Raw genomic sequence first — 13,827 nt, forward strand, 5'->3', positions numbered from 1 at the left:
ACACGAACTGTGTCCAACCTGATTAGCTTTTATTTACCTCAGTGCTTAGTACAGTGCCTGACATGTGGTACACACTTAATACCACTGGAAAAAAAGAGGAGTTTCATGTGGATTGGGGCTTGGGCGTAGTTCTGAAGAGTTACTGGGTTGGAGAGGCTTGATTTGGGTGTCTTTCAGCTCCTCTTGGGGGGCTCTCAGCCCTTCATTATGGTGTTTGTGAAGTGCTTAATAATGTTCCAGGGATTGACAAGCTAATCAGGCGGGGCACAGTCCATGTCCCACATGGGGCTCATAGTTGTAATCACAGTCTTAAAGGAGCAGCATTACCCTGTGGAAGCAGGGGCCTGGAAGTCAGAGGATCTGGGTTCTACTCAGGGCTCTGTCAGTCACCTGCACTGTGACCTTGGGCAAGATGCTTCACTTCTTTGGATCTCAGTTCCCTTGGTTCCCTCGTCTGTAAAATGGGGATGAAATACCTTTTTCCCTCCTACTTAGACTATGTGGGACCTGATTATCGTGTATCTACCCCAGCACATAGTACAGTGCTTGGATAAATGGTAAGCACTTAATAAAAAAAAAAAAAGAAAAAAAGTGCTGGGCTAGATACAGGTTAATCAGGTTGGACACAGTTCCTAACTCAAATGGAGTCTCACAGTTTACACATGAGGTAATTGAGGTACAGAGAGGTTCAGCCATTTGCCCAAGGTCACACAGCAGACGTGTGCCAGACATGGGATTAGAACCCAGGTACTCTGGCTCCCAGGCCTGTGCTCTTACCTTTAGGCCACACTGTTTCTCTCTTTTTACTTCTGCTACTTGAACTAGTACTATTATTTCTTAAGTTTTACTCGAAAATGAAGTGTTATCATGGGGCACTGAAAGGAAACTCTCTACCAGTCAGAGGTAGAGGTAAATGAAAAACAGCAATACCTAAGGATGATATAGGCATGTCACAAGAAAGCGGCATTCAAAATATTTGCTATTAGGTCTCATTCACATGTTTTCTTTCGCCTGGGCATATTTTTTCATTGTCATGAGAACAATATTGTCCTGCAGGAGAAGGAGAGATCACTGAAGCTGTGTAGGAGCTGCAGAGATTTTATTATGCCAACCTTGCTGACCCTCTTTCATAGCTGTCAGAACCCACATGGCATGCCTTCTCCAGTCAAAAGATTTAAATCTTCTTGAAGCTATTCTCAGAATGGTAAGAACTTACCTGAGACATTGAAAAAAATGGAAAAAAAATCACAAATGGACATGAATAAAATATGACTTTCAAAATATAGGATATGATAGATTCTGACAAGTGTGGGGAAGGAGGAGGAAAGACACATTCATTGCAAAAAGGAAATCTGAGGGAAAAATATGAAGTCGGGCTTTCTGGGTGGCAATTTAGTGAAGATAAGAGACTCAAAAATCTCAGAGAAGAAAAAAGTTTCCATCCTCGATGAACATCAGTTTAAAGCAAGCAGTCATGATAAATTACAAGGTTCAGAGAGATAAATAGTGTGAGACAGGTAGTTGAGGAAAAGTTTGAGAAATTGTACAATTTATTGGCATCTTCAGTTAAAACAAAGAATACAATACCCCAAAGGAGATAACATTTACAATACGAGTTCCAATTTGAGAGGAAAAATTAATCTGACATAAAAAAGGTATGAATCCAATTAAAAAAGGGATATTCTGCTCCTAAAACATCCTTTGTAGAGTGAGATCTGTTACTCCATAAGGACAGGAGATCCATGATAAAAACAAATTTGCAGATCACTGAGAGTTAACCATATCCTGAAATTAAAATCAAATGTACCTAACTCACGCACATTTATGTTAATGATGTACATTTTGCTTTATTTTGGCTTACATGGGAATTTGGATTTTGAGAAGCCAAGATGTAACTTTGCCCTGGATCCAAAGAAATACAAAAACAGTGACATCAACTACAGTTGAACACACAGTTGGCCAGTAAGTTCTCATTTTTGTTGAGAAGCATTATGGCCTAGTGGCTAGAACACGGGCCTGGTGGTCAGAAGGACCTGGGTTCTAATCCCTGCTCTGCCATTTGTCTGCTGTGTGACTTTGGACAAGTCACTTCACTTCTCTGGGCCTTAGTTACCTCATCTTTAAAATGAGGATGATGAGGATGAAAACTCTGAACTGTGGATCAGGGACTGTGTCCAAACTGATTTGCTCCTATCCACCCCAGCCCTTAGTACAGTGCCTGGCACACAGTAAGCGCTTAATGAATACCACAATTATTATCATTATTTTAGATCTCCAACAGCAGTGGGGGCTTGGCTTCAGTGACTAGGCACTTTATGGCCCCAGGCTTCTGGAACAGATTAATTTATTAATTTATGGTATTTGTTAAGCGCTTCCTATGTGCCAGGGTAGATAGAAGCTAATCAGAGTGATACAGTCTGTGGCCCACATGGGGATTGCAGTATTAAGACCAGTAGCTCTAATCCCCTCCTCTAAGTTGGTCTTTCTGGCTGAGTAAATGATCCACTGCCTGACTACAGTGGTCTTTTAACCTTTCTCCGGGGTAAAATAAAGAAAATCATGGTGACCTATCTAAGAGGATAATGGCATGGATTACCATGATTAATTAATGATTAGTAAATGCTCCTCAATGCCAGTGAGTTATATAAATGTCAAGAACTAAGAGATGCAGCAGAATTAAATTATTGAAATTAATCTGGAAAGTGAACACATTAAAAGGAAAGAAATTTAACACTAGCAGGTGGAATCGAAGTGGTCTGCAGGAAGCAGAACATCCAATGTAGTCTATTAAAGAATGGTATTAAGGGGAGACAGGAGTGGAGTAGGGGTGGAGAGAGCAGACTGTGAGCCCCAAGTGGGACAGCGACCGTGACCAACCTGATTTGCTTGTATCCACCCCAGCGCTCAGTACAGTGCCTGGCACATTGCAAGCACTTAACAAATACCGCAATTATTATCATTATTATTACTAACAAATATCATAGAAAAGAAAGAGAAAGAAATAGATTGATAGAAAGAGTATGGACCTGCGAGTCAGAGGACCTGGGTTCTAATCCTGGCTCTGCCACTCATCTGCTGTGTCAGTCGGTCAGTCAAGCGTATTTATTGAGCACTTACTGTGTCCAGAGCATTATCCTAAGGGCTTGGGAAAGTACAGTACAACAATGAACACATAAATTCCTTGCCCACACAAGCTTACAGTCTAGAGTACTGTGAACTTTGGGCAAGTCATTTAACTTCCCTGTGCCTCAGTTAGCTGATCTGTAAAATGGGGACTAAATCCTCCTCCCGCCCCACAGCTCACCCGACTTAGACTGTGAATGCTATGGGCCCGCTAGATTTTAAGCTTGTTGTGGGCAAGGGATGTGTCTGCTCACTATTATATCGTACTCTCCCAAGGCCTTAGTACAGTGATCTGCCCACAGTAAGCTCTCAGTAATTATGATGGAATGACAGGGACCCTGTCTTACCTGATGATCTTGTATCTACTCCAGGGCTGAAAACAGGGTTTGCCAAATAGTAAGCGCTTAACAAATACCATTAAAAAAAGATGGGGGGAGAGAGAGAGAGAGAAAGCAAACCCCCAAATCCATGTCCTTTCAAGAAATGGTAATAGTTGTTTCGAGTGAACAAGGGACCAACTGATTCTGAATAAATGTCCATTTTGTAGGGTGTAAAGGCAAGCTCTGCTGATGCTCCTCCTGCCTTTATGAACAGTCCTTTGGAATCGGGCAATCTGTTCTGAAGAGCTAACTGCACAGACTTCACCAAAATCAGCTTTGCAGCTCTGGGTTCAGTTCTTCAGCACAGATCTGTTTTTCAGAAAGAAAAAAGAATCATAGATCCTCCTTAGGAATCACACCCTGCTCCCAAGCTGAGTGAAAATGCGTTTGGTTGCTCTTGCAAGCTGAACACTTGTGTAAGATGCCCACACTCCTTCAAACACCTTCTAAATATCTGCCTCAAAGGCGTGAGTAACTTCTCAGTCTGTTGTGCAGTGGATCACGGGAGGTTGCTGGCCATTTTGTTGCCTCTGTCAATTGAAGCAGCATGGCCTAGTGGAAACACGCGTTGGCTGTGTGACCTTGGATAAGTCACTTAGCTTCTCCATGCCTCAGTTTCCTCATCTACAAAATGGAGATGGAATATCTGCTTTCCCTTCCCTTTAGATTTGTGAGTCCCGTGTGGGACCTGATTGTCTTGTATCTACCCCGGTGCTCAGTACAGTGGTTGGCATATAGTAAGTGTTTAACATATACCACAGTTATTGTTATTAATTGAGAAGGAGAAATCCTCCAAAATGGACCTGTCACAAGCTTTATCAGATTGTGAAGAAGCCAAGGCAAGAAGAATCACTTGTTAGAGTAATGTGTGTTTGATGCATAAAATGCATTATAATTTTGAAATTAACTGGCTCTAAATCATGCTCATTCACTCAGATTTTTGTTCAAAAAGACTGGTCACAATTTTATCTTTGGCTAGCCCTCTTGGCCATCCACCTGCTGATTTTCCTCCGATCTCTCAATAATATGAAAATATGAGAGTGTCTGCACATTTTATTTGAAAACATTGCATTCACTGTGTAAATTCTCACTGATGCAGATGATAGGATTCCAAAAGAAACTCGGCCGAACTTCACAATTTGAAGGTGAGTACCGTCATTTTCTCTTTTGAGATATTGTTTGCTGTGACTTAATTTTCTTTAATTTCTTTCCTTCTTTAATTTTCCTGCCAAACACCTAATACAGTGTTGTGCACATTGTAGCTGCTCAATAAATGCCATCCTGAAGACTATAAGATGCCCTATGGCCAGGGATTGTGTATACCAACTCTATTGCAGTCTGTATTCTGGAGCACCTAGTAAAGCCCTCTGCTAACAGTGCTCAATAAATACCATTGATTATTGATGATGAGATCTCTAGACTGCAAGCTCTTTGCAGGGAACGTGTCTACCAACTTGGTTTTACTATACTCTCCCTAGCACCTAGTACAATGCTCTGCACGCAGTAAGCGCTCAATAAATGCATTTGATTCATATGGGAATGGGAGTAGGCAGAAACCTCCTGCATTGTTGATGAAGGGGAAATTAGGGCTCGTTTTCTCTAATTTTTCCAGTCATTTTAGATCGACTAGTTTGAATTTTGCCAACTTGCTTATTCTCAATTGAAAGAGTGAGCAAAATGATTCCTCTTACAATTAAACCTTATATGCATACACATACATGCACATGCACACTTTAATGCGAGTTTCCATATTTCAGAAAGCTTCTGAAAATGTATAAATTGTAAATTATATGTTTCTCAATTGCTATACAGTTTTTAAGCTGGGGATGTGTACCATTTATTTCTAGTATAGCAGTCTGTCAGCAGTCTGCAGATTAAGTGGTAGACGAAAGTTAAAACAAATAAATGTAAATATTTGGAGGGATGATTTTTCTGTCTGGTTCCATGCATCATAATCTCTATATGCATTTTAGAAGAGTCCTAGTAGGCTGGCAAACTCTCAACATGCATTCACAATCACTTCGTTACCTTAAAAATGCAAAATGTGTGAATTGCTGCTAGATGAACCATTAATACGGTTGTTTTCAACATGGTATAGAAATACAAATGAGAAAATCCGGCTCCAATTCGTGATTTGACACCCTATCTTTCTCTGATTTAAAATGCCATTGAAATGCTTCTTTAAAGACAATTTGCCAATAATAAAGGAGATGTATTTCCTTCTGATGTTGAGAAAAGAATTTTCTTGCTGCAGAAATTAAATAAATTAGGCAGCCACTGGAGCCAGTGAGTCTTTCTAAATTGTGAAGTCAGAAAAACATCTGAAAAGTATGCCTATGTAGGTAGGTTTTTGATGATTCATTTTTGTATCTTCTGATTTCCAGGAGATATTCCCCAGGCACAAATAGGCAGTCACTAAATGCCTGTGTCTCAGTAGATTTTGGATAAGGAAAATAGAGAGTATATGAATTTTTACGTAAGTACTGTGGGGTTGGGGTGATTATCAAGGTGCTTAAGAGATACACAGGCAAATTTATAGTCAATGCAGAGGGGAGGGTCTTGTCTTATGCCATCGAGTTGTTTTCAACCCATAGCGACACCACCACAGACACATCTCTCCCAGACCGCCCCACTGTCCATCTGCAATCGTTCTGGTATTGGATCCATAGAGTATTCCTGGTAAAAATACACAAGTGGTTTACCATTGCCTCTTTCCGCACAGTAAGCTTAAATCTCGGCCTTTGACTCTCTCCCCTGCTGCTGCTGCCAGCTTGGGTGAGTTTTCACTTGTAGCAGATTGTCTTCCACTCGCTAGCCACTGGCCAAGCTAGGAATGGAATGGGTAGGCCTCTCCTTGACCCTCCTTCCCATAGCTGATACTGGTACAGTACTGGAAACTCTTCAGATGCGACCTGGAGAGGTGAGAAGGGAGGGTGGATGGGGATATTAAGAACCTAGTCTTCATTTACTTCTCTTTATTCAACCCTCACTCAGCCCCACAGCACTATATATATGTCTGTAATTTATTTATATTAATGTCTATCTCCCCCTCTGGACTGTAAGCTCGTCGTGGGCAGGGAAAGTGACTGTTATATCATACTCTTCCAAGTTGTTGCTATAGTGCTCTGCACACAGTAAGTGCTCAATTAATACAATTGACTGACTGACTAGTCTGGGAAGACCTCTTGGAAGAGACGTGTTTTAAGGAGGGTTTTGCAAGTGGGGAGAGTGGCGGACTGTCGGATATGAAAGGGGAGAGAGTTCCAGGCCGGGGGAGGTTGTGGGCAAGAGACCCGTGGTAGGATAGACGGGTTTGAGGTACCAGAGTAGGCTGGGGTTACAGAAGCAGAGCGGTTGAAGGATTGTAGTAGATCAGTGAAGTTAGGGCTTTGCACAAAGTAGGCGCTCAATAAAAACCATTGAGTGAATGAGGGAGAGAGGTGATGGAGAGCCTGAGATGGCAAATATTGCTCTATAACCCTTGAACCACAGCGTCTTAGAAATCTCATTTCTATTAGGCTCAGGTTTCACTGTGACCTCACTAGGCAGCCTGGCCTAGGAGAAAGAGAAGAGGCCCAAGAGTCAGGGGACATAAGTTCTAATTCTGATTCTGCCACCCTGTGACTCTGGGCAAGTCACTTGGCTTCTCTGTGCCTCAGTTTCCTCATCTGCAAACGAGCATTCAATATCTGTCATCCTTGTTACTAAAACTGTGAACCTCATGTGGGACAGGGACTATTTCTGACTTGATTAACTTTTACGGTACGTGTGTTCCTGCTCTGTTTATTACTTTCCCCAGAACTTAGCACATTTCCTTGCACGTAGCACCCAACCCATATGATTGAATAATCGATTCCATTTCAATCATAATATTGACAGAGAGGAGACCTGACGACTTTAGAATGCCCTCCGCTTCATGATTTCAGACATTGCCAAGTATATATCTAGATTAGGCAAAATAGGGCCTTCTCATTTCTCCTATTGTAGTCTATACTGTGCTTCTCTTAATGAATCAATCTAGACTGTAAGCTCCTTGTGGGCAGGAAGTGTTTATTGTCATACTGTATGCTCCCAAGCTCTTAGAACAGTGTTCTGCACACGGTAAGTGCTCAATAAATGTGACTGAATGAATGAACCCCCAACCCCAACTTGCCACTCCTGGTAAAGAACAATTTTCCGGCCTGTGGCTTCCGGCCTGTGGCTCCCGGCCATGTTCTGTTGTTGGTCTGTGGTAGCTTGGCTCCACCTGGTCTATGGGGTCACATCCAGAGGAATTTCAAGAGAGTTTATTTTGATTGATGTTCATTTTTATTTCACTCTGTCAAGCACCTACTGTGTACCCAGTGATCCCTCTGTGAATATGTATTGACTGACTGACTCATATTGAAAACTCCCCAATTGAAAAATTAAAAATAAATCTGTTTTTACAGAGGTAAGACATTGGCGAAATGGAATCTGCCACAGGTAATGAATGCATTTGTGTCTGTCTCTGGGATCTTGCCTGGTTCAAGACAATAAAGGTTGATAAATGTTAAATTATTAGGATTAATTTCAACGTAATAATAGGTTTTCATTTATCCCCGTCAAGGGAAAATATCCTCCAGATAAAAGCACTGGGGGGATGATAACTGAGGTTGAAAAGTCCTTTATTTATTTGGTGTATTCAAGGGAGATTTCTGCTTGCCACCTCCTGAGGACAACCAATTTCACTACCATCAAGTGAATCAATAGCTTTCATTTAGATTCTTAATTGGCAATTTAATCTTATTCAATTTACACAGTACACCCTGGCTAGAGGGATGATGTAGATTGGCACAAAGCGTCAAGGAAGGTTTTTGAAGATGTTATTTTAACAGATGGATTTTGTTAGAATCAAAGTATGAGAGAGGTTTACATTTCTGAAGGTCTTCGGGTTCAGTCGGTTAGTAAAGATGTTTCAAAGAGTGTTAGGAAAAATAATCCAGCATGAAGATCAGAAAGTGTCTATGATACTGTGTCCATTTTCAATGACTTAACGTTGGGCCATTTTCAATGAACAACTTTTTTCTGCTTTTTGTATTTTCCTCAAGTGTTTAGGAGCAGGTTATGCTAATGGGGCACTCCATAAACACTCTTGATACTGAGACCAGCTTCTGTAACTTTTTGTTCCAACAGCCCAAAATGAACCTCTTCTCCATAGGTTACCTTCTTGAACTGATTAATTCTTATAAATCCACTGTCACCAATTCAATAAGCAGCATGGTTTAGTTGAAAGAACCCAGGCCTGAAAGTCATAGGACCTGAATTCTTATCCCGGTTTTATCACTTGCCTGCTCTGTGATCTTGGGCAAGTCATCACTTCTCCGTGCTTCGGTTCACTCATCTGTAAAATGGGGATTAAGACCATGAGCCCAGTGTGGGACAGGGACCGTGTCCAACCTGATAATCTTATATCTACCCCACACTTGTACAGTGCCTGGCACATAGTAAGCACTCAAATACCACTAAAAAAAAATCCTTGGCATGAAAAGGTTTTCTTTTGTGCTTTGAACTTCCCATCTTTGAGATTCAATAGGTTTTTCCTACTCCTTATGTTACAGCATTTAGAGACCAATTCTTGCTAAACCCTGTTCTTGCCCTTTCTGACTTTGTAGCTTTCAATGCTGGCCTCTTTTAATCTTCTCTTTGCAGACTGAAGTGCCCCATTCTTTGGAGTGTAGGCTTGTAAGACAGCTCACTGATCATTTGGGCTGCTCTTCTCTTTGCCTTTGTAGTGACTTGAGGTTTTCTGTATACCCTGACTGTCTGTTCCACTTTTCCATGCTCCGTCATTTGGAATTTTGTCTAGGTTTCCTGGACAATTTTGGAATCTCTCACTGCTCTGCCTTGTACGTTTGAAGATGAAACCACCGCCGGCGAGTCCTTATGAGAAGCAGTGCGGTTTAATAATGTTGGTATTTGTTAAGCGCTTACTATGTGCAGAGCACTGTTCTAAGTGCTGGGGTAGATACAGGGTAATCAGGTTGTCCCAAGTGAGACTCACAGTCTTAACCCCCATTTTAAAGATGAGGGAACTGAGGCACAGAGAAGTAAAGTGACTTGCCCACAGTCACCCAGCTGACAAGTGGCGGAGCTGGGATTCGAACCCATGACCTCTGACTTAGAAGCCCTTGTTCTTTCCACTGAGCTACGCTAGCAGAAAGAGCCCAGACCTGGGATTCAGAGGACTCGAATTCTATTCCCGGCTCTGCTGCCGGTCTGCCCTATGACCTCGGACAAGTCACTTGACTTCTCCCTGTCTCAGTTCCCTCATTTGCACAATGGGGATTCAATGCCTGTACTCCCTCCTGCTTAGTCTGTGACCCCCATCCATGTGGGGTTAGATTACCTTGCCTCTACCTCAGCGCTTAGTACAGTGCTTGACAGGGAGTAAGCATTTGACACATATGACAATTAGTATCAGTGCATATGGGGAAGCCCGAAGAATTATTCATTCGTTCAGTCATATTTATTGAGCTCTTACTGTGTGCAAAAGCACTGTACTAATTGCTTAAGCACTGCTCTAAGATGAGCTCAGCTATTCTTTCTAAAGTTCATGCTTATAAAGAGGGTTCTTTCTCGGTTCAAATTCCTTTGTTTTCCTAGGGTCTGATGTTGTTTCATATCAGCCTTTTGGGAGATCATACCCTCAAAATCTGTGTTCAGTGAGGGTCCACCTTCCAAACCTACAGAATAATGCCAAAGAGCATGCGCTCGGATAATCTAGCTCCACCACGAGCCTGAAAGATAATCAAAAGATAATCGGATTGGACCCAGTCCCCATCCCACATGGGGCTTACAAACGAGGAGAGAGGGAGAACAGATAGCTCCATTTCCTAGATGAGGAAATTGAAGCCCAGAGAGGTCAAGTGACTTACCCGAGGTCACACAACAAGCAAAAGAGGGAGATGGGACTAGAACCTGGTCTCCTGTCTCCCGGTCTTGAGCTCTTTCCATTAGGCCATGCTGCCTTATTTAATTTATTTTATGATATTGAGCGCTTACTAGGTGCTGGGCACTGTTCTAAGCGCTGGGGTAGATTTGAGGTAATCAGGTTGGACATAGTCCTTGTCCTACATGGGGCTCACCGTCTTGATCCCCATTTTATAGAAGAGGTAACGGAAGCCCAGAGAAGTGAAGTGACTTGTTCAAGGTCACACAACAGACACATGGCAGAGCTGGGTTTAGAACCCAGATCCTTCTGACTCCCAGGCCCGTGCTCTATCCACTAGGCCATGCTCCTTCTCTATAGGCCGTGATGCTTCCCTTCCCAGTAGACTTGGATTGATGGATCCGTTAAACAGGTAACAGTTTCTGAGTACTTACTGTGCCGAGTGTTGCACTAAGTGCTTCGGAAAATACCCTGAATAAGAGATATGGTACTCACCTTCAAAGACTCTACAGTTCATTTTTTTCCTCACCAAAACCCTCATTAATGTGAATATGTATTCAAGCGTTGGTTATCTTCAGGGCAGCGGTAGTATTTTGAATAAATGAAAGCCACTCTATTATTTTATCCTGCTAATATGCATGTCTCCTCAATTCAGTATACAACTGCTAACCTGTACCTCTATTCCGTTTTCCCTGAGTTACTGTAATTGAAATGTCCAAAAAAATACACTACTGAGGTTTAGAATCACCTCTGACTCATATTTCTGTTTCTTCTTTTTCATCCAACTTTGTCCCTCGAGTATATTTTCACTGCTTGAGCTTGAAATGCCATTGTGCTAGAAGCCTATTGCCATAGATTAGCACAGTCGATATTTACATGAAATAGCAGGGAACCATTTGGATTCTATGACTTAAGTCGCTAATTTACCGAGAATGATTTTCATTCATTGTAAACATCTTCCCCAAAGGGTTTCCATTGGTTCAGCCTATTAACTACAATGTTTGGATAGACATGATTATCTCAGAAACAAGGTAAAGATCATGGGGCTTTTTGAAACTGACCAAAGATTTTAATTTTACTATGACTGACAAATAGTGGTGATGTATTCTGGAAAATTTTGAAAAGAACTCTAAGTTCTTTTTGTGAATAAAAGTTGTGAGAATTATTTTTAAGTGCCTAAAAAGTACCACAAAGGGTCAGACAAAAGTCTTTCCAGTCCCAGATTCTGTCTCCATTAATGGGACCCTAGGGTACCCTGAGATGGTTGCCCTTCTTGACACTCAACCTTATGGTTATGGATGAACCTTTTAACATCCCTAAAATTCCTTTAATATCCCTCCTTGTACCTCTTATTCATACTTTAATCTAAACCCTTCTTGGCCTTCCAACATGCCCCTTTTTCCTTCTTACATTCCTGACTTCACCTTCTAAAATATGACCATGCCATTTTGGTTACTCCTCGACCCATTGAAATTCCCCAAGATGATTCACTTCTCAGATTTCAGTACCACCCCAAAGAGTCCGTTCTGGTCCTTATAGTTTTGTTCTCTCTAGCCCCGACATTTACTATTATCGGGCATATGCTCTGACAACGGTAGCAAACCACTTTTTGGTAGAGTCATTCTATGGAGAACGACTGAAAAGCAGCATCATCTAGTGGAAAGAGCAGGGGCCTTGGGAGTCAGAGGATCTGAGTTCTAATCCCAGCTCTGCCAATTGCTTGCTTTGCGACCTTGAGCAAGTTGCTTAACTGCCTCAATTTCTTCACCTGTAAAATGAGGATTTGATACCTGTTCTCCCTCCTTCTTAGACTGGCCCACGTGGGACGGGGATTTTTCCAGCACTTAGAACAGTGCTTTATGCATAGTTGCGCTCGACAAATTCCATACTAATAATAGGGTTATGATTTGGTTGTTCATATCTCTAAGCGAATCTCAGAAGACTGAAATTAAAGCCTGAAAGATGTTACTTGGAAGAGGAATGGTCTTTTGAGGGCCTGTGAGCTGTCTTGCCAGACATCTGGAGATCTCATTAAAAGGTTTTCACGGTTATTTCAACTAGTTTTAAAAATAAGTATATGTTTGGAGACTTGGATTCTAATTCTAGCTCCACCACGAGCCTGACCTATGACCTTGAGCAACTCACTTAACTTGTCTGGGCCTCAGTTTTCTCATCTGTAAAATGGGAATAAAGGATAGATTGTGACCCCTGTGTGGGACAGAGACTATGCCTCACCTCAAAACCTTGTGTCTACCCCAGCATTTAGCACGTACATGCTTTAATCATTATTAAATCATGAATTACAAATAACCAATTTATTGAGCATCCCATATGTATATGAAAATATATCAGTCTTCCAAAGTAATGGTAAGGGAATTGGGAAAATACCTAGAAAACATAAACCCTGGAACTTTAAATGTCAAGTTCAAAAGGCGAAACCATTAGATTTACTTATATTTATGAGAAAAAGATTCTAAATGGGACCAAATAATGAGTTACGTAAGATTTATTTCATGCTGAATAATATGACATACTGATTAATTACCTAGCTTTTGAATAATTTGTTAATGGCTGAAAGCAATTATTTCATCCTAATTCCTCTGACACACTATTTAGAAGCAAAATAGTCCTATAGCTAAGGAAAAACAATTAGGATGGATGTGACTTTTTTTTTTAACAAACAGGTTCAACCACTTTTCTTAGCTCAAAAGGTATTGGTGACCCAAGGATTTAATACAGTGCTCTGCACACAGTAAGCGCTCACTATGTACCACTGATGCTGAGTCCTCCAGACTCTAACCTCGTTATGGGCAGGGAATGTGTCGGCATATTGTTTTATCATTCTCTCCCAAGCTTCTAGTACAGTGCTGTCCACACAATATGCGCTCAACAAATAGGATTGACTATTGAGCCAATCGAGTCCCAGGGAGGCATTGTATGCGTTAGGGGTTAGAGGGTGGAGAGATGAGAGCAAGGTATGCCTATGTGGTTGACTTGAGAAGAACAAAGAGATGGAGATGGAGAATAGATGGTGAAACCGGCCCAAAAATAAACTGGAGTCAAACGATATTATCAAGCCAGCAGGAATAGAGGGCAGCTTACCTGATGACATGTTTTTATTATTATCCTAATGGTATTTTTTTAAGTGCTTCCTATATGCCAGGCTCTGTACTAAGAGCTGGGGTAGATACAAGGTAATCGGGTTGGACACAATCCATATGTCCCTCATGGGGCTCACAGTCTTAATCCCAATTTTACAGATGAGGGAACTGAGGCCCAGAGAAGGCAAGTGACTTGCCCAAGATCGCAAAGCAGACAAGTGGTGGAGCTGGGATTAAAACCCTGGTCTTTAAAAACAAACCAGTTAGAAATGAAACTGAGGCATCTAAGGGTCCACTGACACTTGGGGTACCG

The sequence above is a fragment of the Ornithorhynchus anatinus genome, chromosome 15 (assembly GCF_004115215.2).
Source record: "Ornithorhynchus anatinus isolate Pmale09 chromosome 15, mOrnAna1.pri.v4, whole genome shotgun sequence".
NCBI lineage: Eukaryota > Metazoa > Chordata > Mammalia > Monotremata > Ornithorhynchidae > Ornithorhynchus > Ornithorhynchus anatinus.